The 24,115-nt window shown below is 48.8% G+C and overlaps 1 long non-coding RNA gene across 1 annotated transcript in view; it reads right to left on the reverse strand.

The window, feature by feature from the left end:
• LOC113592439 (uncharacterized) overlaps positions 1-24,115 on the reverse strand; it is a 97,111-nt gene that overhangs the window by 57,316 nt on the left and 15,680 nt on the right. The window contains exons 2-4 of the long non-coding RNA XR_008289652.1: positions 10,452-10,578; positions 4,206-8,464; positions 3,193-3,270 (exon numbers count right to left, since the gene is read on the reverse strand). This is a non-coding gene — a long non-coding RNA (uncharacterized LOC113592439). The remainder of the gene's footprint in view (positions 1-3,192; positions 3,271-4,205; positions 8,465-10,451; positions 10,579-24,115) is intronic.

The raw sequence follows: 24,115 nt of genomic DNA on the forward strand, positions 1-24,115 counted from the left end.
TGTGCCCCACGTTGGGCTCTGTGCTGACAGCTCAGAGCCTGGAGCCTCCTTTGGATTCTGTGTCTCCGTCTGTCTCTCTTTCTCTCTGTCCCTCCCCCACTCAAGCTCTGTCACTCTCTGTCTCTCAAAAGGGAATAAATGTTAAAAAAAAAAATGTCATTAAGTAAATTTCCACAAAATATATACCACTAAATAAATTTGTTAAAATAAATATATGCCATTAAAATAAAAACACTTATCCATGTCTTGGCTAAAATCATGTCACACGTTGCCATTGCTACTCACCCATAGCTGTGGGAAATACAGCTCTAAATTATTGTGTAGAATTCTAGTGTTTCTTCCAAACTCTGAATCAATTTCTTTTGATACAAGTATCAAGGCCATACTTGTATCCTTCCCCATGATTCCATGAGCCCTGAAACCAGCTTCCAGCATGGTGTTTCCTGATTGGAGAATTAAAGCCCCTACTTCATTTGTTCCAAGAAACAACCACCATTTTCCATCAAGAGAATGAAGAAGGGACACTTCTCCATGATTCGTCATGACAGGGTGTGAACAAGAACTCGAATACACATTCTAATGTTTTCTCAAAGTCTTCACTTGTAGAAATAGGGATATTTCTATTTTTTTTCTAAAGGGACCAGCATGGGAAATTGTAAAGGAAAGCAAATCTTCTTTATTATCTTCTTAAGCAAATATTATTAGTAAACTTATTAATATTATTAAAATAATATTATTTAAAAATTATTATTAAGGATTCTGCTTTAAACTCAGCCTAGAAGTCAGAACCATGTGCATGAAGCAGGCCATTTGGTAATCACTTCTAGGCTGCGGTAGACTGGTGATGTCCTCAAAACAAAGCCATCATGGGGATTTGTGAAGTCGGAAGACAAGTGAATTGTTTAAAGATAAAACACTCCTACTTTAGACCCTCGGATCCCCATAAGATGGGGGTTTAATAACATAAATGACTGTTTTGAAAAGTGCTTTGACTCCATTTTGCCAAATGTTTATTTGGGTCTTTCCATCTTATCAGTTAAGTACCCAGACTTGGCTCCAGGCCACCTATCCTGTCCAGTAATAGTGGGGTTCACACATCCTATTGCTTCGCACAACTCTGTGACTTCACAGCCCAGAAGCGTCACCTGAAGTACCCCTGCTAAAATTCCACCCACCCATTCGTCCGTTCAACCTTCTAACAAACAGTTGTTCAGTACCTCTTAAATGCAATGATCCCAGCTATTCGCTTTGGAGGATTTGAAGATGCATTACTCCTGCAGACAACTGACCTTTTTCAATGCAGAGACAATGCCAGGAGCATTTAGTCTTCTTAATTTACTAGAAGTAAATCTCAGAACAATACAGCATACTGTTTAAGTAAGAACTTTCTCAGAAAATCACTTCTCTTGCAGGAGGATGAGTCAACGACTGATGGGAATTTAATTAGAGCTTTAAATGGAGATGCAAATAGGTTCTGATACCAGGAGAAAAGGAAGAGGTTGAGGCAAGTGGCAAGACAAATAAGTTGCATGCTATAAACCTCCAGTCTCACTCTTAGCAGCTCCAGAAAACACTGTTCAGACCCAGCAGATGCATCCAGAAGACCTGGCATATAGCAAAGTACCCTAAAGCAGGTGGACCCCATCAAAACTTTGACTACATGGTAGGTCCCCTGGGAGGAAGCCTCAGCCCTCGGTGCCACTTGCTGTTTCTGATGTTTGGTAAAGACACTTGCAGGGAAGGAGACCAGCTGTGGGCAGTCAAGAAGAGACAACACCATCTTAGGATCCAGAGGCCTCATGGCTGCCCACCCCAGAAGCACCGACCTTCAACCTGGCCACTCCAGGCAGGGCCCTACAGCAAACTCCTGCTGCCAGTGAGGCTGGTGAGGGCTGCTACCCTAATCCCATGGCCTAACGCCTTCCATAGCCCAACTTCCCACACTTTGAAAGAGTTACTCAATATTCAAACGTCTGTCCTGTCCACTGTCACACGGGAATATTTCTCAAGGCAGGGGCCTTTAAGGACACCTCACAACGCACATATTGAGGTACTATATACTCCACCTGGGAGTGAAGCTCACCTTGTCCCTTCTCACAGGCAAACAGAATCTGGAGAGCCACAGGCCAATCAACAAACCAAGTTGGAAGTCAAGGGCTGCAGCAAGTTACGGATCTCACCGCCAGAGGGCAGCCCTACACAGGTGCGCAGTGTCTCTCCCCATTTGTGAGAGGAGAAAACTAAGGTTGGAGGAGGGTTTAGCAACACGCACAAGAAGTACAGGATAGATCCAGGCCCAGAACCCCAGCCTCCCACCTCCCAGCCAGCACTTTCCACTTGCCCCAAGGTGTCAGGAAAGGGATGTTTTGGATGGTTTATGTATCTTTATTTACAGTCAATGAAGTTGGCTGGTCAGAGCTTCAGCATCTCTCCCCACTCCCCATGGGATCCCCCACAATCCCTGGGATGCCCTAACCTTTTTTTTTTTATCTTGAACCACGGGGAGAAATACATTGCACATTGCAACCCTCATTTAGTATTCTATAGATCATACACAAAACTGAAACACATTTTTTACAAAGTAATACCTATATTCCTAAGACAACTGTACTTGTCCTATGTCTTTTTTTTAATGTTTATTTATTTTTGAGAGAGAGAGAGAGACAGAGAGAGACATAGAGCACGAGTGGGGCAGGGGCAGAGAGAGAGGGAGACACAGAATCTGAAGCAGGCTCCAGGCTCTGAGCTGTCAGCACAGAGCCCGACCTGGGGCTCAAACCTGTAAACCATGAGATCATGACCTGAGCTGAAGTCAGATGCTTAACCGACTGAGACACCCAGGCGCCTCCTATGTCTTTTTTTTTTTTTTTTTTTTTTAATGTTTGGCTACATTAACTTCACTGCCCACTAATTGGTTGCCAGTCCTAGTTGAAGGCTGGCCTGAAGAATGGCCCTCCAAGGAAAGTAGGACACTCAAGTCCAATGTAGTGTCATACCTTGTATGACCTGGGTGTCACAAGAACTTAGGAGGGTTTCTCCAGTTGAAGAAGGAGAATAACAGGCAAACCTTGGCCTAACATTCAGCCTCACTCCATCTGTGGCATTCTGCCATTCATTCCCTCAGCAAACATGAAGCCACCACCAAGAATTCAGCCCAGTCCTGAGCCAGCCCTGCCAGACAGTGATTCCTACCTGCAGACATCCCTGGGGCCAGCCTTCCCCTGCAGCCTGCAGGTCCTAGAAGCCATGTAGGGTCCCCATTCAGAGGCTCTGTGTGAAAAAGAAGACAGGGATGCAGGGGAATAATCTGAGGCCAGAGGGTCAGAAGATGTTCACAGCCTAAGGGCCTCACCAGGCTAAATCTGCAGCAGGAAGTTTTTGACTGGAGGCCAGAACCTCAGGGGAGGAGCCCAGAGGCAGAGCCCCCAGGATGTTCCCTCCTGTAGCCAAAACATGCCTCCCCCAGACTCAGGCAATAGCCCCCTCCCCTGGGGGAGGGCACAGCTAATAGATCTGCCCAGAAAGTGCTTCCTGACACTCTGCCAAGTATTTCACTTGCTCAATTTCATCTCCTCACTCCCAGCATGTTATTTTATGAAGAACTCAAAGGAGGAGACATCTATCACTGATCAACCCTCAAGTGATCCTCCAGTCCACCTTGAACCCAAAAGCGGTTCTCAAATCTAGTTCCCTGATGTCTGGGAAGATTCCTGGTGAGGTCCCACCATGGGACTAAAGCTTCCAGCGTCATCTCTGATGGGGCAAAATGCAAGACAATAAAGAAAATTCTCCAAACCCTGACTCGGACAGGGAGCCCTAGGGCCAGGGCTCTGCCCCCTGAGGATGCTGGCTCCACCCCCAGCATGGGCCAGAGTCCCTGACTTCCCATCACCTCATGGTTCTGAAACTGTGGCCCGAAAGAGAAGAAAAATGACTCCAAAAGAATTGAATCAGTTCATTGCAAGTGGTATTTACTGGGTGTCTATAGGGTACAAAGCAGTGAACTTAGCATTGAGGGAAGGAAGATGATGAGTTCATCCCAGTCCCTGACTTCAAGTTTTTCCAGTCTAGTTAGAGAGCTAAGCCAAGCATTGGCTTGGGTAACACCCCTGCGAGGAGCCTCCTGGCCTTGCTGGTTCCCACTCTGTTCCCTCCCTGAACCCACACTTCACTCACCTACTGTAGGATTGCATGTATCCACTCACCTGGTTGCTGCTCAGATAGAGTGTCACTCCTTTGTGAGCAAGTCAGAGACAGGCTACCTGCTGGCTATCAAAACGAAGGAAAGGGCCATGAGGCAGCTTCTATGAGGTGGAAAAGGAAAGGAGTGGCTTCAGCTCTTGGGTCTCCGGAAAGGAACACAGCACTGTGGACAATTTAATTTTAGCCCACTGTCAAACTTATATAGAACCAGGAGATAAGAACTCTGTGTCATTGTGGCAATCTGTTATGGCAGCAACAGGAAGCTAATGCAGATGTTGGCCATTTCTTTTGGAGCCGGTACCCTGTTGACATCCCTCCTCTTCAGAGCAAGAGGAGAGAGACATCATTATATGAGACAAGGCAGACTTCTCTGGAAAGCCAGCTCCACAAACAGAACTATCTAGTTTTAGTGGGGAAGGAATCAGGAGCTGGTTCTTGGAGAGACAGAGGGAGGTGGCCAAGGGAAATGTGAGCTGGCAGAAGAAACAGATCCCTAGCCCACCCACATGCAGCCCAGGAGCAGGGCACCTGCGGTTGCGTGCCCGGGGAAACGTGGACAGGGAGCACCCTAACCCTAGAGGCCCCCATACAGAGCAGGCACGCAGCTGCCAGTGGAGCCGGCAGCCTTCTAATGAACCACGTGGCCCTGGGCAAGAAGCCACCGGGGTGGCAAGTGGTCACATGTGAGGCCCCCGGTTCTCCCATGCTTCCCCTTGGTCGCAAAGCCATGAGGTTCTGATATAACACAAGTGAGGAGGAGAAGCCACGAAAAGTGACAGATACTATACATCAACTATGTCCAGGGGCCGTTTTACTAGATTTAGTTGTGCTGTCGGAAGATAGGGAATTATGACCTCTCTTGTATGCCTTCACAACCCGTGAAGCCCCGGACCAGGCAGGGCCCAGGAGTGACAGCAGGTACAGGGGTAGCACTCTCCTTTCTGCCCTCTCTCAGAACAGACTGGCACTGCTCACACCTCCCCACCCCTCTCTGCAAACAGGGCACAGGGTGGGTCATCGGTCCCTTCAAAGTCCATGACCCAAAGGCGGGTCATGAGTCCTTAGTGAGTAAGTAACGCAGAGGAGGGTGAATAACTGAGCTCTGACTCTGAGGCACGTTTAACTTCAACCATCCTAGCGGCAGTGCTGGCTCTGGGGTGAAAGGAGCCTCAGGGAACCAGGATGGCTCCTGTGGTCATTAGCCACCAGCCCTGGCCAGCTGCACCCAGACATCATCACACTGGTCCACGCTGCCACTCTTGTGCCACTGCTATCACTGGGGACCCTGGCACCCAGTCCCTGCCTCCCTATGTCATGTCACAGCCATACCTTCTGAGTGCTGACCCCTCCTTAGGGCATTATCCTGGGGTGGGGGGGGGGGGGGAATGGGCATCCATTGCTGTTCCCAGAACCCAGGGCTTCCTCCTGCCCCATCCAGACTCCAGAAATCTCCTTCAAGACCTGGTGGGATGGATGATGGGGAGTGTCTCCTTCTTTAAGTTTCCTGCAAAATGTCTCTCCCTCCCTCTGCCTCTGTCCCCCCTCCCTCATTCTCTCTCATCCCTCATTCCTCTATCTCTCTTTCTGTCTCTCCCTCCCTCCTTTTCTCTCTCTCCTTAAACCCTCCAGGCTCTAGCATAATCTTGTCAATGGTTTTAGACATTCCGGAAACAAAATCCAGGAAAGAGAGTGTCTCACACACGACTTGTGCTTTCAGACAAGCCACAAATCTCCCCTGAGGAAAGAAGCCCACAGGCTGCTAACTGCTTGAAAAGGGGATGGAAAATGGCAAAATACAGGGAGGGACAAAACCACAATTAAAATGTTAAAAGGTTGCCCTGACACAATAAAAATAATAGCCATCTTTTTGCAGCTATTTATTTAATAACTCGTGACCCAGGGCCCACTCTGTGCGAGAACGGTGGGTGCTGGGGTACCGTGGTCCACACAGAGGCTGGGCCCCTGTTTTCACAGGCTTTCCTTCCGGGAAACTTCAGACCACAAACTCTTAAACAAAGAAACAAGGAAGCATCCATGCCATGCAGAGGACAGGGCACTCAATGGCCCAGAGCCGGTGACTGCATTAGACGGTGGGGCCGGGTGGGGGCGCGGGGGGCAAGGTCAGAGGCGGCCCCTCTGACGTTTACACCTAGACCCAAATAATAGATGACACAGATAGAACAGGACTCACCTTTTATGTGCTGAGCACCTTCCATGTGCTGTTCTATTTAATTCCCACAGCTGAACTATGGAATCTACCTTGTCTCCATTTTACAGATGAAGAAACTGAGGTTCGCAGAGATTAAGTTTCTGGTCTGAGATAACACAGCCCGCTGCAGAAAGCGAGGACCAGGCAGATGTGCAGTCTATCTGGCTCTAAAGTCACATGTCCCCTACTCTGCTAGGAGAGACTAATTGCATCCCTCTTGGAATTTTCCCAAATGTTCCAGACAGAAATTTCTTTCCCACTAGGTGCTGACGTTTCAATCTTTCCTCCTCGGTCCCCTGGAAAGGGCAACCTGCAGGGCGGTTTCCATGCCCACCACCGCCTCTCATGGGAGAGGACGAAGGTGTCCACCAGCCACCTGGACTGGCCTCGCTCTCGCTGCCTGCCGCCCTTCTCACCAGGGCGCTGGCCTTCTTGCCCCTTCCCCTGGGACCCGGACCGTCCCCCCCCGCCCCCACCCCCACCCCCTCTTGTGCAGCCCTGTCCCACAGGCCGGTAGCTGGGACAGAACTAGACCTGCGTGCTGAGAGGAGCCTCAGGTGACTGGCCAGTGGTATTGAAGCCTATTTTTATTCACACAAAAAAATCTGTTCTGTATTTTATTCAGCTTTGGGGCAAGGAGAGGTCAACTCTCTTCACCTCTGCTGTAAGATGAGAATACGGCAGGAAATGAAATGACAGGGAAGCCAGCCCAGGAGAGGGAGAAGGGCAGATTACAGGGAAATTAAAAACCTGTGTTCAGATCAGAGTGGAGGGTGTCAAAGCTCCCCTTCCAGGGGGCCCTCCTCCCCAGGCCGCGGGCCAGCTAGATGCCTCGCTTGACAGACTCCACGTGACGGCCGCTGACTCGGATGCTGGTGGCCCAGCACAGGTGCCACCCGTCCTAGCCTCCAAAAGGAGGTCCTGGCTTCTGCCCGCTACACATTACCTGTGCCTTCCCACTCCACAGGGTCAGTGGAAGGGGCTTCACCAAGGAGCAGAGCCCGACAGCCGGGTGTGCCGGTGCATGGTCCGCCTTCGTCCTCATCGTGGTTCCTGAGTGACTTCTGTGAGCAGGGAACAGGGTCCCCAGCCATCAAGTCAAATGCACGTTAGTTATTTGGAACTCAGATTAAGCAGCTCTCTGTTCCCTTGCTCGCACAGAGGCATGACTTCAGCTCTTACCTATCCTTCAAATGCCCCTCCTCCACATAGCCCTCCCTGAACTGGAGCAGAGACTATGGTTTTGGTCTCAGCATCCCAACAACTGGAACATGCCAGGCACTTTTCCTCTTGGCCTGCTGGGTGCAGAGACATAATTTTAATTGTAACTGGAAAATAATCACCGAGCACCTGTTATATGCTGGGGCATGCTGTTGGGTCTGGGCCACAGCACAAGTTTCTGCCCCCAGAGATCCAACAATATGGCGGGCTGAGTAACTGCGCTCAACTCACTGTAGCAGGAGGCAGGGAGGGGAGGGCAGGACTGATGTTTCCACCAGCCGTGGGAGCCCAGAAGTGAGAGGATCCGGGTCAGCTGATTGGAAAAGGAGGCATCGCAGTGAGAGGCCTTAAAAGGTAGGCAGAATTCTGTTCTGTTTGGTTTTGTTGGTTTATTTCGTTGCTAAAAGAAAGACAGTGGCGGAGCCCTGGAGGAGAATGGCATCCCAGGAGGAAGGGAACATAAGCAGAATCACGGGATGGAACGCATAAACCCTGGGAGCGGGGGGGGGGGGGGGGGGGGGGGGGGGGGGGCGGGGGGGAAACAGTGGGGAGAGCTGTGAGTCAGTCTGCTCCGGCTGCCTCAACAAAATACCTCACAAGGGTGGCTGAAATGACAGAAACTTATTTTCTCACAGTTCCAGAAGCTGGAAGTCTGACACCAAGATGTCTGCAGGTTGGTTTCTCCTGTAGCCTCTCTCCTTGTAGACGGCCACCTTCTTCCTGTGTCCTCACACGGTCTTCCCTCTGTGTGCACGCAAGTCTGGCACCACTCTGTGTGTCCTGATCTCCTCTTCTTATAAGGACACCAGTCACCTTGGATATAAGGGTCACCTTGGATATCGAGGTCACGGCCTCATTTTAACTTAATCACCTCTTTAAAGGCCTTATCCCCAAATATAGTCACATTCTAAGAGACTGGGGATAGGGACTGGGGATGTGAATTTTAGGGCAACATGATTCCGCCCCCACAGCCAGCATGCTTGAGGAAGAGCATGCATGGACAGGAGGAGCTACATGGTAGGGAGACAAGGAGAACCTTAGGTTGAGGGCCGATTTCATAATCTCTTGAGCACAAGACTAATTAATTCATTCGGTTTTTATGCTAAAGGTTAGTGTTGCCAAAGCATGTCCCATACTCTGCTGTGTGCTAATAGATGTTAAGCAAACAAAAAGACACAGTCCACAGCCAAGTCTGGGAAACCAGTGCCTTCCCTGCAGGTCTTTTCAGGGTCCCTAGGTGGGCCAATGTGTGTTGTAAATCCTCAAGACAAAAGCAAGATCACAGAAGCCAATTTTAAATAACACCTAGTGTGACAAATACTGTAGTGAGCACTACTGAAGGTCTTGGGGAGCCGGAAAGATTTTTGAGCAGATGAGAAACATGATCAAATCTTAAGTTGAAGGCTATTGCACTGGGGTTGAAAAATCTTGACTGTCAGAGACAGTTGAACACCAGCAAGGGGGCATGGGTAAGTTCTAGAAGGCTGGGCTTCTGTGGGTAGGGTAGCCTATGACTGAGCAGAGCTCTCTGGCATTCTAGGAAGCTGTTCTGCTGCCTCATCACCCTTTCCATTCAACAGGTATGAATTAGGCCCCTACTGTGTACAGACCCTCTGGTCTCCCAGCCTGCTGGCCCCCCAACCTAGAGAGCATAGCCCAGTGCTCACCTCCTCCCTCACTGTCTGTGTCTCTGGGCAGCTTTTCTGTCTCATGTGGATTCGGGTCCGAGGACTGACAGCACCAGCCATCTGGGACCTGATACCTTGGCCCCTCTCTCCTTCTCTTTAATCACACAAAAGACCTAGGACACGTATTAGGGTAACTAGGACAGTCCTGGTGCCTCAAGGCTGAGCTGAGGTCCCGCTGTTCTGGCCCAACAAAGCAATTACAGGGAATTCAAATACATTCCTTTTGGAACAAAGACTTCTATTTTCCGGTTCCCAGGCGGTATAGACACATTCCTGGAGGCAGTCATTCTCAAGAATTCAAGAGGTTCAGTCTCAGCTGAAGTCTCGGGCAGATTGCAAGTGCTGATTTGGGGGAACTGAGACCCAAGCATCGGGCCTGGGCAGAGGAGACTGGTTGGATGAGAGCAGTAATGAGGCCGAAGCTGGGTCTTTCTAGTCTTGCTCCTCAGGAGGAGGGTGGAGCCCTGCAGGAGAGGGCCAGGACCCAGCGGGAGGGAGTGGTGTGCAGAGGTGGAGGGGCAAGCACGGCAGGGAGCAGAGAGACCTGGGGTTCAGGGCACTTGACTGGTAGTAAAAAGCCCCCTCTGAGCTACTCCCCCAGGGCTGCTAAGAATCTAAGTGACATATTTAGATGTAGCGGTTTGTAATCGGGGACTTTTTGATGCAGCCCCTTCCATACATTAAAAACTTTTTTTTTCTTTTTCTGCTGTGCTTTTGTCAAGTAATATATATGATTCATACCCCTGTCTATTACCCAGCCCCCAAGCTCCACCTGGGTGCAAAGGGAGCTCTTTTACCCGTATTGCTAGTAATTACAATTAAAAAAAAGAAAGAAGAAAGAAAGAAAAATGAAAAGAAAGAGCTGAGTATTTCACAGGTACCTTTTATACCACTACAACATGTCCCTATGTCAAAATGGTCCCATCAAATTGTCAGGTGTCTTTCAGGGTCGAGGGAATTCCTCTTGCCCTGCACCCCCCACGCCTCAGCACCCACGGGCTTCAGGAAACTGGCTAAGGCTCTGGGGTGAGTCTGGCCCTGAGGTGGGAGAGAGCCCTCCCCCCACCCCCCACTGCCCTCACTGGGCTTTCTTGGTCATTCCTGGGTAGCTTCACAAATGAACAGCCTACCTCCATCCAAGTACCCTTTCATCACCCAGTCAGCCACTGGCATCTTCTGGGGCTTATCCACAAAGGTTCCAACGGCAGAAATGTACACAGCTGTTTCTTCCTACTGGGATCCATCTTCCCTCCGATCCTATGGGGGAAAAAAAAATTAAGTACCCTGCCTACTACCAGGAGCTTTTCCTTGCCACAATCAAGCCAATGGCTTTGGATGTCCCAAGTGGCACAGAAACCTGAAAAGACAGCAGTCCCTTGGGCCCGCATCCCCTCCTCACAGTCAGTGACCAAACACCACTACCATGCAAATGGCAGGCGGCACAATCTGGTTCAGCTGCTGCCTCAGATAATCCCACGGGACCGCCCTCCTGAAATGTGGCAAGAGCTCTGCGGGCTCCCAATCTTGACCTTTCATCTTGGCTCCAGGCAGGAAGTATCCTTCCCCAGACCTTAGTTTCTTCATTTGTAAAATAAACTCTACGATTCCTTCCAGTTCCCAGAGTCTATAATCCTGTTCTCCTATGGTTGAACATATGTAATGTTTATTTTGGGGGAAAGAGGTTTTTGTTTTTTTTTTTTTTTTTTTGGCTTTGAAAGTGTAACTTCAGACTAATAGTCCTTTTGGATGACATCACGCTAATTCAAGGCTAAGTGAATAGTTAAAATATCGCTGTAGCATGCTTTCTATGGGGAAAAGAGAATGGGGAAAATTCCTGTCCCCCAATACATATGTTTCGAGCACAGACTTTCTTTCTCAGCTTTACTTCTGAAATGGAATTTTGCCCCTTTCTTCCAGACTAGAGGGACCGGTCAGGGGACCCCCTCCTAGGTCTGCCCAGAATGCAGATGCTTAGGGTTCTCAGCAACAGGGTCAGGGGGCAAACAGGTGGTGAAACAGGAAGTGAGTGAGTCTGGCGACAAAGAGAAGAGACCAGACTTCCAACCAGAGCCTGGTGCTTTGCCTCCAACAGTGTGCTTCCCCAGGGCTACAGCTCCTGGAGCTCTGGGGGAGCTTTGGGCAAGCTTCGCACAGCTGCTGGGGCCAAATGGGGGCAGATGGCCATTTAACCCTTTGGGCATCAGCAACACCGCCTTGCAGCTTTGAGACCTGACCCATGCCAGGGCCAGGGGGCGGGGGAGCCAAGAGGGCAAGCACAGTGTTACCAGCAAATGTGAGCTAACCTACATTCTGTTTTGGAAACCAGTTGATATGAAATAGAGTTGGATTAATGTGGTTGATCAATGTAAGGAGTTCCTACTGAGAATGTCAATATCTACCCAGACATTTCAGGGTTTAATGCCAAGAGAATGCTCTGAGAGGCAAAGAGGCAAACAGGTACTTGAGCAGACTTCAGGCTATTGAGCAGGGTAAGTGATATTGCCCAAGACCTTAGAAGTTTCACACTTTGCCCTAATTACAGGCTGTGCAGTAAGGCTGGCTGGGCTTCGGCGGGGCAGAAAGCTCTAGTATTTCAGAGCCTCGAAGGAGGGCAGGCTTTGCTGGCATATGGAGACTGATGACTTTTGGAGGCTCAGGAGCTATTTTCAGGCCTTTTCTGATGTGAGGCCAGGAAATCATGCTGTGCCCCCTTGCTTCTCTCTGCAACTGGCCAGGACATCCCAGGAACGGACCCCAAACTCCAATCGTGAATTGCTAGGTCACCAGAGGACACCAATTAATCAGACTATTTACAAAATCCTGTCATCACACGCCAGAGGGAGCAGGCCAGCCAATGCCAGTGACATTCTGTGGATTTCTTACAGCATGTTTTGCCCATCCTTTTCTTATTAAACATTCAAATCCTCTTTACGTCGCCTAAAACAGGACTCTGTTGTCTGCTCACCCGCTGAGTGCCAGTAATCGAAGACACATGCCTGGAGCCACACTAGACTGGATGTCCCCAGGGCCCAGCTCTACTACACTGTTCACAACACACACAGAGACACACACACCAGGCACGCATCACACAGATGCTGCCAAGTCAGAGCCTCCCCCGAGACTCAGTCTCTCAGCCTCAGTCCCAGAGGTTTTAAGCTGTCCCTGCAGAGCTGACCCACTGTGGCTCCAGTACAAAACAGGTGTTACTACGGCAGGTACCACCCCTTTTTCTGTATTGACAAACTGAGGCCCAGATGGAAGAAGCAGCTGGCCCTAAGTCATAGAATCCTGCTTAGTAGTCAGGCAAGATTTAGGGCTAAAGCAAAGATAGGTTTCTGTCCCTCCCCACAGTAAGGAAAGGCACTCTTCCTGGCCTGAGGGAGCCCCAGCAGCCTGGGCTTGGCCTTAGTCTCTACCCCAGTTCAGAGACTGACCACTGATCACCACTACCTTCCTTACACTCACCAAGTCAGTATGTGGCAAACCCATGACCTTAGCTATAAAAGCCACATCTGATGGTGTCCTTCTTGCTCAAAGGTTCAGAGCCTGGCTCTAAGTCTTAACGGTGCTGTGCAGAAGCTGGCTTGTCCTGGCTCCTTGCCAAATGTCACAAATCAGGGATTTTTCTTTTCTTTTCTTTTCTTTTCTTTTCTTTTCTTTTCTTTTTTCTTTCCTTTTCTTTATTTCTTTTCTAGAGAATGGTTTATCAGTACATCACTGCTTGCCAGACAGGATCACTCTGACTTCAATAAGATCCCAGGCCTTTGTGAGCAGAGGGGATTTATCTAAGGGTTCATGGTTGTAAAAACTGAAGCTAACTCTGGTAAGCTCGAATATGATTTTTAGGAAGGATATCCAGTAGCTTACAAAATCCATAGGAAATATGGAGAATCAGGATCAGGAAACAGGCTGGAATTCAGGGGGACTAGGCGGAGTGTGGCAATCTGGGCCATGGGAGACTCAGCCTCATGCTGCTGGATGCTCATTACGGTCCCTGCAGCCAGCGGGCCCTGGGCCTGGACCTTTGGTGAATTCCACCTCTGCCAGAAAGAATTCTAAATAGCTTCTGCTTCTAGGCATCTTTGGCTCCAGTTCCGAATGGATGCATTTGACTGGCTGACCTTTAGTCATATATCTGTAACTCCCAGCGGTCAGGGTCTTGAAGAGAATTCTCAAACCATTTCTGCTTCCATAGCAGGAGGTGGGAGGTTCACACCTAGCAGATTTCCCAAACAGACAAAATACTAAAAATGCTTACTATAGAAACACTCTCCTCAGACCTATAGACTGATGAGTTGATTGGTCCAAGAATCCTCCCCTCAAATCTGCTCCTACCCTGACAAGAATGTTTCCCCTCCTCTTCCCACTTACTTGGGATTTTACAACCTAAATCTTTCTTTTAGCCAATAAAATCCTTCTCTGAAATGGAATAACCTTCCCCATTCTTCCAGGGCTCAGGTGGCATATTAGTCATCAATTTAATCTGACATTTTCCTTTTACATCCTTGATTCAGCTCAACCAAGAGAGGGGGAGCCACTCGTAATCACATAATTAATATGAGTTAAGTGTGGATACTCCAGAACAGCGGGTAACCCAAGAAATATTCCCATGTGGCTTTGGGTTATGATGTATGAACTTTTAATTATAAAGAGAATTAGAATTGCCTATGTAAATTGTGACCACACAATCACTGGAGATAGGGCTGCCATAGTGCACAAGTTCAAGAGTGTCTTTCAGCCTATAGACTATAAAATGGATGGTACCCCCTGTGCAGTGCACACCCTGTGCAACTGTATAAGGTAGCCCTGGTAGAAGCTATTCAGGGCTTTCTGGGCAAGAAGAAAAGATAGCTAGGAAGAAACAGCAACCAAAGATCACATCAAATTGATCACATCATTGGGAGAGGAGACAGTACAAGATTTAATATAAAAAATTTAAATATACACACAGCCCACAACTATAGTAAAGGATCTTCACATTCATCCAGACCCACCCTAAATTTGTATAAAAAGAATCAGAGAAGGACCAAAGGATTTCTCACCGTAAATTATGCTTATGAAAAACAAAGACTGGGACCGTTTTATTATTTGAGGACGAGCTGGTGGGAAGGAGACAGGACTGCTGGCAGGCAGGTGGGAGCACACTGAGCTGCTCGTCAACCTGCCCTTCGGGCTGTGAAGTCACAAGGGGGCTGAAAGAAGCAAGCACATGGTTCACCCTGCTTCCCCAAAGGCATATTCCTTTATAACATGTGAAAGGAACTTAAGGAGTAACAAGTACCCGATGCAGGAAGACTTTGGTCTCTAAGTGGTCCCACGTTTGCAGCCTGTTGTTGATTTTACTCAGAACTGAGGAGGCAACTCACCACTTTTCTCTTGGAGGCCGTGGTGACAGGCCGGTCTCGATTTTCTGGTCATCCCGGCAGCCCACGCATGCTCAGTAGGAGTCTGAGCTCGGCCAGGCCCAGGCTACACAGCAGACCTCAGGGCCATGCAGCAGGGACTCAGGGTGAGGAGGCATGAGGGCCCATCAGCCTCACAGCTGAGCTCTCTAGTTCGGCTGGAACCAAGCTGGGCTTGGACCTCTGAGTCCAGAGAACAAGCCCTTGGCTTGTGGTCACCAGATCTGGGCTCCAATCCTTCTAACCACCCAGCTCACAGGGTGGCTGAGAGAGCCCCTTCCCTTTCTGGGCTCCAGAGCGAGGCTACGCGAGCTCTTCCTCCTCCCTGTCATGGCCACTGGAGTTGTCGTGCAACTCTAGAGACTGACATCTGACCCATAACTGCACCCACTGAATGGCACCAACCCAAGTGCAAAGATACATGGCCTTGTGTTCCCTTGTCCCTCCTTCTGCCACTTCCCAAAGTCCCATTCCAGGAGAAAAGTGGTCAGAGTTGCCTCCTTAGTTCTGAGTAAAATCTATCCAGGCTCCTGGTAACATGCCCCACCAGGATTAAACACAACACGTGACGGCAGGTAGGTACCTGAAGAAAACACACAAAAAAATATTTGATAATCCAGCAGGGCGGGAAGGGCTTTTTACACATGACACAAAACCTCCATATCCACAAAATATGAGATTAATAAATTTGACTTGATTTCCATAGCAAGAGGAAAAATACCAAACAACAAACGAAAAGATCAAGGGAAACCTAGGAAAAGTATTTGGAACTCGTATCATGGGTAAAAGATTAATTTACTTAATACTTACAAAGCTGGTGTGGTGTTTGAGGGGGTCTAATAAAGAGCATCCTTTTTCCTTCTGAAATTCCAAACCAACTCGTAGTAGGCACAGGAGTAGGAGGATGAGGACCCAAATATCAGCTTTGTACTGACAGAGCTATTGGGGAGCACGACTTCGGTGGGCAGACCATGGGTCTCCTCATGCTGGGCCCCAGGGTGAAGATCTGCCCAGTAGATCACAGGTTCTTCTGCCATGCCTTTGTTGCTAAGCTTACCTCATGGCCAAGGGCCCCCAGGAGCACCTGTACTATGCCAGCAGGCAATCCGAAAGGGCAGGGGGTGAGAGGTAAGGAGTATCCACTTCCTCCTCCCAAACTTACTAATCAGACCATTTACACTTACCAATGTCCTTTGACTTGGAAATATAAACCCATGGAGTAGGCAAATTCCCTCCTCTCTTCCATCAAGTTCCAACATATCAGTAGAAAAAGCCATAGTACAACAGAAAAATGGGAAGAACATGGGGGTAAGTCCCCAAGACTTGAGGGTCTTCACCTGTAAACAAATCAGGCTGGAGGAGATGCTCTCTTAGATCCCTCTGGGTCCAGAAGACGAGTTAAAAATTGATCTCAAGACTTGTCTTAGCTCGAGCTGCTATAGCAAAATACCATACACCATAGACTGGGCGGCTTAAACAATGAATATTAACTTCTCATGGTTCTGGAGGCTGGAAAATTCAAGATCAAGGTGTCAGTAGGCTCAGTGCCTGGGAAGGGCCCTCTTTCTGGTTTGCAGACAGCTGCCTTCTTGCTGTGTCCTCACATAGCCGAGAGAGGGCTCTGGTCGCTCCCTGTTCTTGTAAGGACAGGAATCCATCATGGGGGAATCCACCCACATGACCTCATCCAAACTCATTAATCTACCACAGACCCCACCTTCAAATATCATCACACTGGAGATTAGGGCTTCAACATATGAATTTGGGGGAGATGCAAACATTCAGCAGGGCTAATAGACAAGTAGAGCTGCTGAAAACCATCTTGAAAGAGTATACTGTGCTTATCACACGCCCTCATTACAGCACCACCACCCCCACTCCCTTCCCTTCTGTCTGACCACCTGCTTGCTAGCTAAAGGCGTGGACTGTGATTCTGGGGAACCTCAGTCTCTCTTCCAAGTCTCCATTCCCAGACCATTGCGTAGCCTGAGCCTTCACACCCATTCTTCAGGGAGAGTGAGGACTTTGAGCACAAGCCAGAGGGTAACTGGAAACCCCTTTACTCTTGTGGTTCCCAGACCCACCCCCCTGAGGACCTGCATATTCCAGCTTGTTATTGTACTCATTTGCTAAAGCCAAACAAAGAACTTGCACCTGAAAAACACTGAAACTTGTATGGTACTTGGAGTTCCAGGGTATAAAACTGGAGGTTAATCTTACACTCCCGCACAGGGGAGAGAGACGAGGAACCACAGGAGTAGCTTTCCAAAGCACACAGCTGGCCCTGGATATCTTCCCAGCTCTGCCGGAGGAGGAAGGGTGGGTTTTTCCCCAAGGGCCAAGCAGCCAATGCCTCCCCAGACAAGGGGTCCAGCCAGAGGAATCCCATAGCCCAAGGTCCCTGGCCATCCTGAAGCCTGGCATGCAGGTCTGGTGGGAAGTTATGGCAGCCTGGGTACCTCCTACCACCAGCCCTCTTAAAGAGCATGGCTATGGCCCTCATGACCATACAAACCGCCAAAAGAGACGCCTAAGTGATCAGTGATCCAAGCATCTATTACTGCTCAACAAGCCACTCCAACCTGAGAGTGTTAAACAATAATCATTTATTTTTATTATTTTCATGGTTCCAGAGCTCAGCTAGATGGCACTCCTCCAGGTCCCTTGCGTGGTTGTGGTCAGCAGAGGCTGGGGCAGGAGAAAGTCTTGAGGTTTCCGTACATCTAACAGACAAAGACACCAGGACTTCAGCTGAACATCTCCAGCATGGCCTCTCCACGTGGTCTGGCCTCCCTTACTTTAGCCTTTATTGAGGTTCTGCTCTGTGATGTGAGGTAAGGGGGGACAGGGAGGTGTGGGCCATGGTGTCTACCCTCCCTGAATTCAGTCTCCCTTGGAAGATGGAGAAACAAAGTCACAAAAAAACTAAAGAGCCACAGGAGGTAGCATGAGGCAGACAGTGTGGGCAGAGGAGGAGAGGAGTTTATTTCAGCCCAGAGGAGGGGTGATCCGCCAAGACAACAGACAGTACGCTAGGAGTATGGCGCAAACTTGACACCAATGATACTGCCTCCACTGCCCCCGTTCTCCCCGCTGCTGGTAGCAAGTGCGTTAACGTTGTTTGTGTTTTGTTCTCTGTTGCTGTCAAAGTGGAGTAAATACAGCAGGTCAATTAGTGTTTGGCCCCCAAACAGGATTGGAGGAAAGTGTCTAGCGTGACCTGACTCTCCCTCACCTTTGACCATTCATGGCTCTCCTGGGGTGTTGAAACTGACCCACCTGAGGGTAGCAGAGAGTCCAGAGCTGGTACTTGGGATGCAGGGACCAGAGCTAGCACAGGAGGCCCTGTCTAAGGTACGCAGGAGCTGAAACAGCCCAAGAGGGATCTAAGCCAAATCCCTAGACAGTACCGACCATCACTCAGCTTGGCAAACCAAGTTCATGGGATGAGCCCAAAGCAAATGGGCTAGCTTGAGAGTGAGAGGAAGCCAAGGGTCCAAGATAGGCTGGGACTGGAATTAGACAAGGGCCCCATTATGAGCAAGGGAGCAGTGTGTGGGATGTCTGGTTTTGACTTCACTGAACTTTAGCCCTGTGGTGTCTGGGTGATTCAGGTGGTCTGCTGAAGAGCTGGATTTCTGCTTACCCAACAGCAATGACGGTGAGGATTCAAGGGGTGCCTACTGGGTGGCAGGTGCTCTGATAAGAAGGTGCTGTGCAGATTTCCTTTCATCCTCTTAACGGCCCTGTGAGGCATTACTTTCCCCATTTTATAGACGAGGAAACTGAGGCTCAGGGAGAGAAAGGGGTCTGTTCACGATCAACAATTAATTGTGAGCCTCGGCAGTCTGACCGCACCCGGGCAGGTGCTTTCTGCAGACCCCCACGTACCCCACCATGAGCCTGGGATGGCGGTGCTTATTTCCTGCTCTTCCCAGTGAGAAAACAGAAGGTGGGGCGTGTGGCCCACCTGGCAAGTGGCAGAGCAGGGATATGAACCCCTTCTAACTCCCCAGCCTAAGCTCTCTGCACTGCCCCCAAAGGATCTGACTTGGGGTGGGGGGTGTCCTCCCCTGCAGCCCAGAACGGTCTGGAACAAAGTTAAGGAGGAAAGAACGCAAAACAGAGCTCCATCCGCGTAGCCCCAGCAGGGGGAAGAACGTGGCTCGTTAACAGAGGTGAAGGGTAGGGCAGGGACAATGCTAACCATATGCCATCTCCCGTTTTTCACTTTAAAAAAAAAAAGAAAATCACAGTATCATTTTTTTTTAAATTACCTGTCCTGAAGAGGGAGAGGAGCAGGTACTCCAAAGAGCTACACACCTGCTTTCCTCACCGTCTGCTTCCAATCTGTTATCTGGCCTGGCACATGTCTCCTGTTCCTGGGATGTTTTAAGGGGCCTTCCTAGCTGGATCCAAAGAAAACATTCATTTTGATTACAGAAAAGAGGCGCATCTGCTAGCCTGGATTTGTGGGAGAGCCCATAATCCCTGCATTTTGCCTCCTATTAGCCCTCTTCTCCAGGAAAGAAATGTCCTGCTCTTTAAAGTCAAGGCCATAAAACTGTGACAGCTCGCTTGCAAACAGAGCTGATTCTGGAACATGAAACAACCCTTCAGATAAAATATACAACTCAGGTGTGGGAGTGAGAGGGCCGAGGTCTTAAAACCGAATCAGTTGTGAGTTACATTTCGTTTTATGGATCTATCTGGGCCGTTCCCTACTGTAGAACATCACCAGTTCCAACATTTCGGACATATTTCCCATTAGCCCTTTATTTGAAATTTTATGCGTCCCCTCATAAAAACCTTCAGCAGATTAATGTGCTTGGGATGTTTATTTATAAGTACAGCTGGTCTCCCTTCGAGTTGCTTTTATTGCTGGGTCGCCTCAGCGTGCCCTTTGTGCAGCAGCAAAATGGTGGGACGGCAACCCAGCAACCAGCATTATCTCTGAGATGAGGAGACACATGGTGGGGGTGGAGCCAGGGGGAATGGAGGGCATCGGGCAGCATTTTGAGGTTTTCCATGCAAGGAGGCCCTTGGGAGCCTCCTTCTGCCTGACTGACATTGTCTCCGTCTGTGGTGGGAATGGGCCTCGCGGGGATGGTGGGTAGAAAGGGAACCTGCACGACTGTCCTCATCTTCCAGGGGGACCTGTCCTGAGGACCGCTCCCTTCAACGCATGAGGACTGATAGACTTTGTCCAAGCAAGAGCTATTCTCCTCTGAGCGGAAGAAGTGGATTGAGTACTGGCCGTGACTGCACTAATCCTGGGTGAACCATCACGACTTTGTTTTCAAGACACACGATAATCAAATGCCTTTGAAGTTTCTAAATTTGTACTATTCTTTCCTTTATCCTCCTGCTTCAATATTTTCCCACAAAAGATGGGCATTCTTTTAAGCCAGGTGTTTATCAGTTCGTGTGTGTCATTTTATTATTGAAGACCACCAGGTGGTATGTTCTTATTGTACATTTGGCTTCATAGGTCTCCTACATTATAGAAACACTCTTTAGCAATATCCTATCAAGTACTCCCCCAGCTTCTGCCATCTCTCTCTAGGACTAAAGGCAACACTGCTCTTTGATTGTTAGAACATTCTGTCTTCTATTGGCCTATCTCTGGGACCATGCAATCTATCTTCCCCTTCCCTTTGACTAGTCTCCCCAAATCATCCTTTCCCTAGACAACATGTCCTGGTGCCCCCCATCATGCTCTGACTCAGAATCCAAATGAGTGTTGGCAGGTTAAGTCTGTTCTACCTTCCCTGGACTGGTGGGTTGTTCTGTCAGTGAGACCACCAGACCAGACCACCTGTCACACATACCAGCCATTATGCACTTAGGTACTCTTCGCAAAGACCATCACTCAACTCATGTTTCTGGGCTTCAGAGAGAGAGATTTTATTATTATTATTATTATTATTATTATTATTATTATTAATGTTCATTTTTGAGAGAGAGACACAGAGTGCAAGTGGAGGAGGGGCAGAAAGAGAGGGAAGAGAGAGCTATTTTTTATCACTCAGATACCTTTTGATTACCCAGACATTACCAGAGGCAGCAGACACTGAAACCAAAGAAAGAAAAGGACAATTTTACACCAAATGACAAGAGACTGAGATTTGTCTTGCCCTTGCTCTCAGAAATGTTTAGTGATGTCCAAAGCACAAGAAAATGCAATCCAAGCATCAAATATTAAAAACCATTTGTGTGGTCTTTGGAGAGACAAACACCTCATTCTCCAGAACCTCCTATGAGTCCCTCACCTCCTTACTCTGGAATTGGTGCTCCAAGGTCCTCTGAGTATCAAGAAACTCATGCCATCCCCTCAAATTCCAGAGACCAAAATGGGAAGCAGGGGGAAAAAGCAACTGCGGTCAAGGCCTCAGGTGATTTCAGAGAAAAGATGAACAGTTGTTGTCCTAAATAATCTCTTCAAAATACTAATTATTTCAACAAAGATGTTTCCCTAAGACTTAAAGCTTTTCATTAATCCATGACAAGATAGAAGGTCCTGGGAAGTTGGGAAGAGTAGAGACCCATCCCTTATGCACCTGGGGCCCAGGTCACACCACACTTAGGTACCCAGTGGGCAAATTCAGTGCCAAAGTCCTGATAAGGTATTCTGATTTATACACGGCCTCACCTACCTGGTTAAGCTCCTGGGTCCAAGTCCAAACTGGCCAAACTTACACATTACAGTTCCTTAGGATAGAGGAGATCTTTTGTAGGAAAAGTGTGGAAGCAAGGCTCAGTTATTTCCCATGCCAGCCATCACCCTGTCGGGCACTCCAGGCAAAAACCAAGGATGCTCTGGACTCTCGGAGGGTGAGGACTGTGACTTGGGATGCATGCGGAAGATTTCTGGAAGAAGCAGAGGACTGAGCAGGGAGGGAAGTTGAAGAGACAGTGCCTGAGAAACATGCCTGTGCCCTTGGAAGGGTTACAGTGTGTTTTGATCTCTCCCATTATGCACCAGGGCTCACACCTGCCACTCCTTCTACCCCAGTGCAGGACACCCCCCACAGAATTCTTGGCTCTGACCTCAGGATAAATAAATCCTGAGAGGCTCCTTCCTCCAGCTAGTATGACCCAAGAATGGAGTTCTTTTCCTTATAATAAGCAACAGAACTACAGTCCTGTCATTGGATTCCAGAAACTGCTTTGGAGCCCCGACTGAAGCAGCTTCCGCCAAAGTCAGATGGCTCACACCACACCCGGGGAAAGAGAGAGTCACACTAGGAAAGATTGCTCAGGAGACTGGCAAAGACAAAGCTTCCTTCCAGAATTGCTTCTGACAGGAGGTATAAACCCGAGCATAGGACAGGTTAGAGCTTACTGCTGCAACTGTTGATTTCATCGATAACCTGAACGTAAGGGACTTTGGCTGTTCTCTTCCACCTGGTCCTGAATTGCAGACTGACAGGCAGGGACAGACCCACACAGAGCAGCAAATTCTTCCCCTGTCACTGGACAGGGCAGAAGCCCAGCCAAATCTCCCAAATAAATGAGAGCCTGTCCCAAAGCTGGGACTCCGAGAACTACAGATAACTTTGGGAAGAGGTCCCAATGCTCCCACTCTCTTCCAGGCCCAAAGCCTGCCTCTTATCAGTCTCAAATATCTCATGCTGCTTGCTGTGTGCAAGTCCCTTCAGTGAAGGCAGAGAGAGTTAACAAAACTCTTACAGGAAGGTCTCACACGCGCATGTGTGTGCACACGCACACACGCTCAGCATAATGTGTCTTTAGAGCATTGTTCCTCCTCCAACTTACTTAGAGGGAGTTAATTCACCTGCTGACTAAGGCTACTTGATGTATCTTACTTATGAGGAAACAGAGCCCACCACACCCCCACAGACACTTCCCTAGCCAATACAGAGTGTCCGTGAGAAACACCACGCGTATGTGTACGGGGATGTGCAGGCCTGTGCGGGGGGCCAAGGGCCAACATGACATCTCAAGGAAGGAGGCTCCAAACAGATGTTGGGATTACATATGTTCTGGATATTCCAGGGCTCCCACACTCTCCAGGAGGGTGTGGGCAACAGCTGGTGGCACGAGGCCTGGAGGAAGACAAGTGGGGAACATGTCTCCATGCGGTCAGGCAGGAGTGGTTGCAGCCTCTAGAAGTGGCCTGGTAATGCTTTGGGGGTTCAGAATGCTGCCCACTTGCTGTCCCTCTCCTACAGGGAGGGCGACTAGTGGCTCTGGATCCTGTGTCCCACATGGTACAGCCTCCCGCAGCTTTATCTTCTGTGAACAGCCTCTTCATCTCTGATTCAAACTCCACCTGCCTCAGACCCCCAGGTCTGTCCTCGTGACCATTCTTACAGCCAGGGCACTCCTGCTCTGATTTTGTGTAGTCAATTTTTAAAAAATAGGTTGTTGCACAGTTAACAAGGCTGCAAGCGTTTTGTTTGCTTGCTTTTATCAGAAAGAAAGAAAGAAAGAAAGAAAGAAAGAAAGAAAGAAAGAAAGAAAGAAAGAAAGAAAGAAAGAAAGAGAAAGAAAGAAAGAAAGAAAGAAAGAAAGAAAGAAAGAAAGAAAGAAAGAAAGAAAGAAAGAAAGAAAAAAGAAAAGTAAAAAGGACCCATTGTATTATTATCCCTTTAACATGTGCAGGCTATGAGATTTATTATTCCATCCCATCCGGCCATATTTTTTTGAGATTATCTCTAAACAATATATAACGACTAATGGAATGTAGGGCAGAGTGTCAGCCTCATAGGATTGTGGGGAGAAGTAGGATCACAGGTGAGAAGAGCTTTGTAAATGATCGCGCATTGGGCATGCTGAAAGTTTTACAGGATTATTCCCACCAGGCCCTGCTCTCTGCAATCTGGACCACCATGGCTTTCTTTCCTGCCATGGGGGTGTCTTGCCTGGACTCCAAATCCTGCCTACTGGAGGTTGACCAGAGAAGGTACCACCAGCTGCTGTGAGGCCTTGGGAAAGTCACTGCATCTCACTGGGGCTGATGCTTAGGGAAGGGGCTCCAGACTTGTCAAAAGACAAGATGGCTCTGAGTTTCCTTCCAGCCTTACATCCTACCAGTCCCTGGTCCTGCTTTGTGCATCGATCCCCTGGGGAGGACAGGTGATTCTGCAGGTTTTCAAGTATAGCTGACCTGACCTTTCACATGGGTGCGGCCAGATCTAAATGGGGCCTGTAATAGTCACACAAGTGAAAACAGTCACCTCCCTTGCAGGTTCTGGGCTGCAAAAGGTGAAGGGAACTCCGTGAATTCTCTAGTTCATATTTCACTTTGGATTAGAAGAAAAAACCGCAGAAAAATAAACCGTGTCAATCAGCCCTGCTGTGTAAACAAGTGGTTGATGATAACCCATGAGACAGTTTGCATTTCTTTATGGAGTGGCCAGCGACAA

Source organism: Acinonyx jubatus, chromosome A3 (assembly GCF_027475565.1).
Source record: "Acinonyx jubatus isolate Ajub_Pintada_27869175 chromosome A3, VMU_Ajub_asm_v1.0, whole genome shotgun sequence".
Taxonomy (NCBI): Eukaryota; Metazoa; Chordata; class Mammalia; order Carnivora; family Felidae; genus Acinonyx; species Acinonyx jubatus.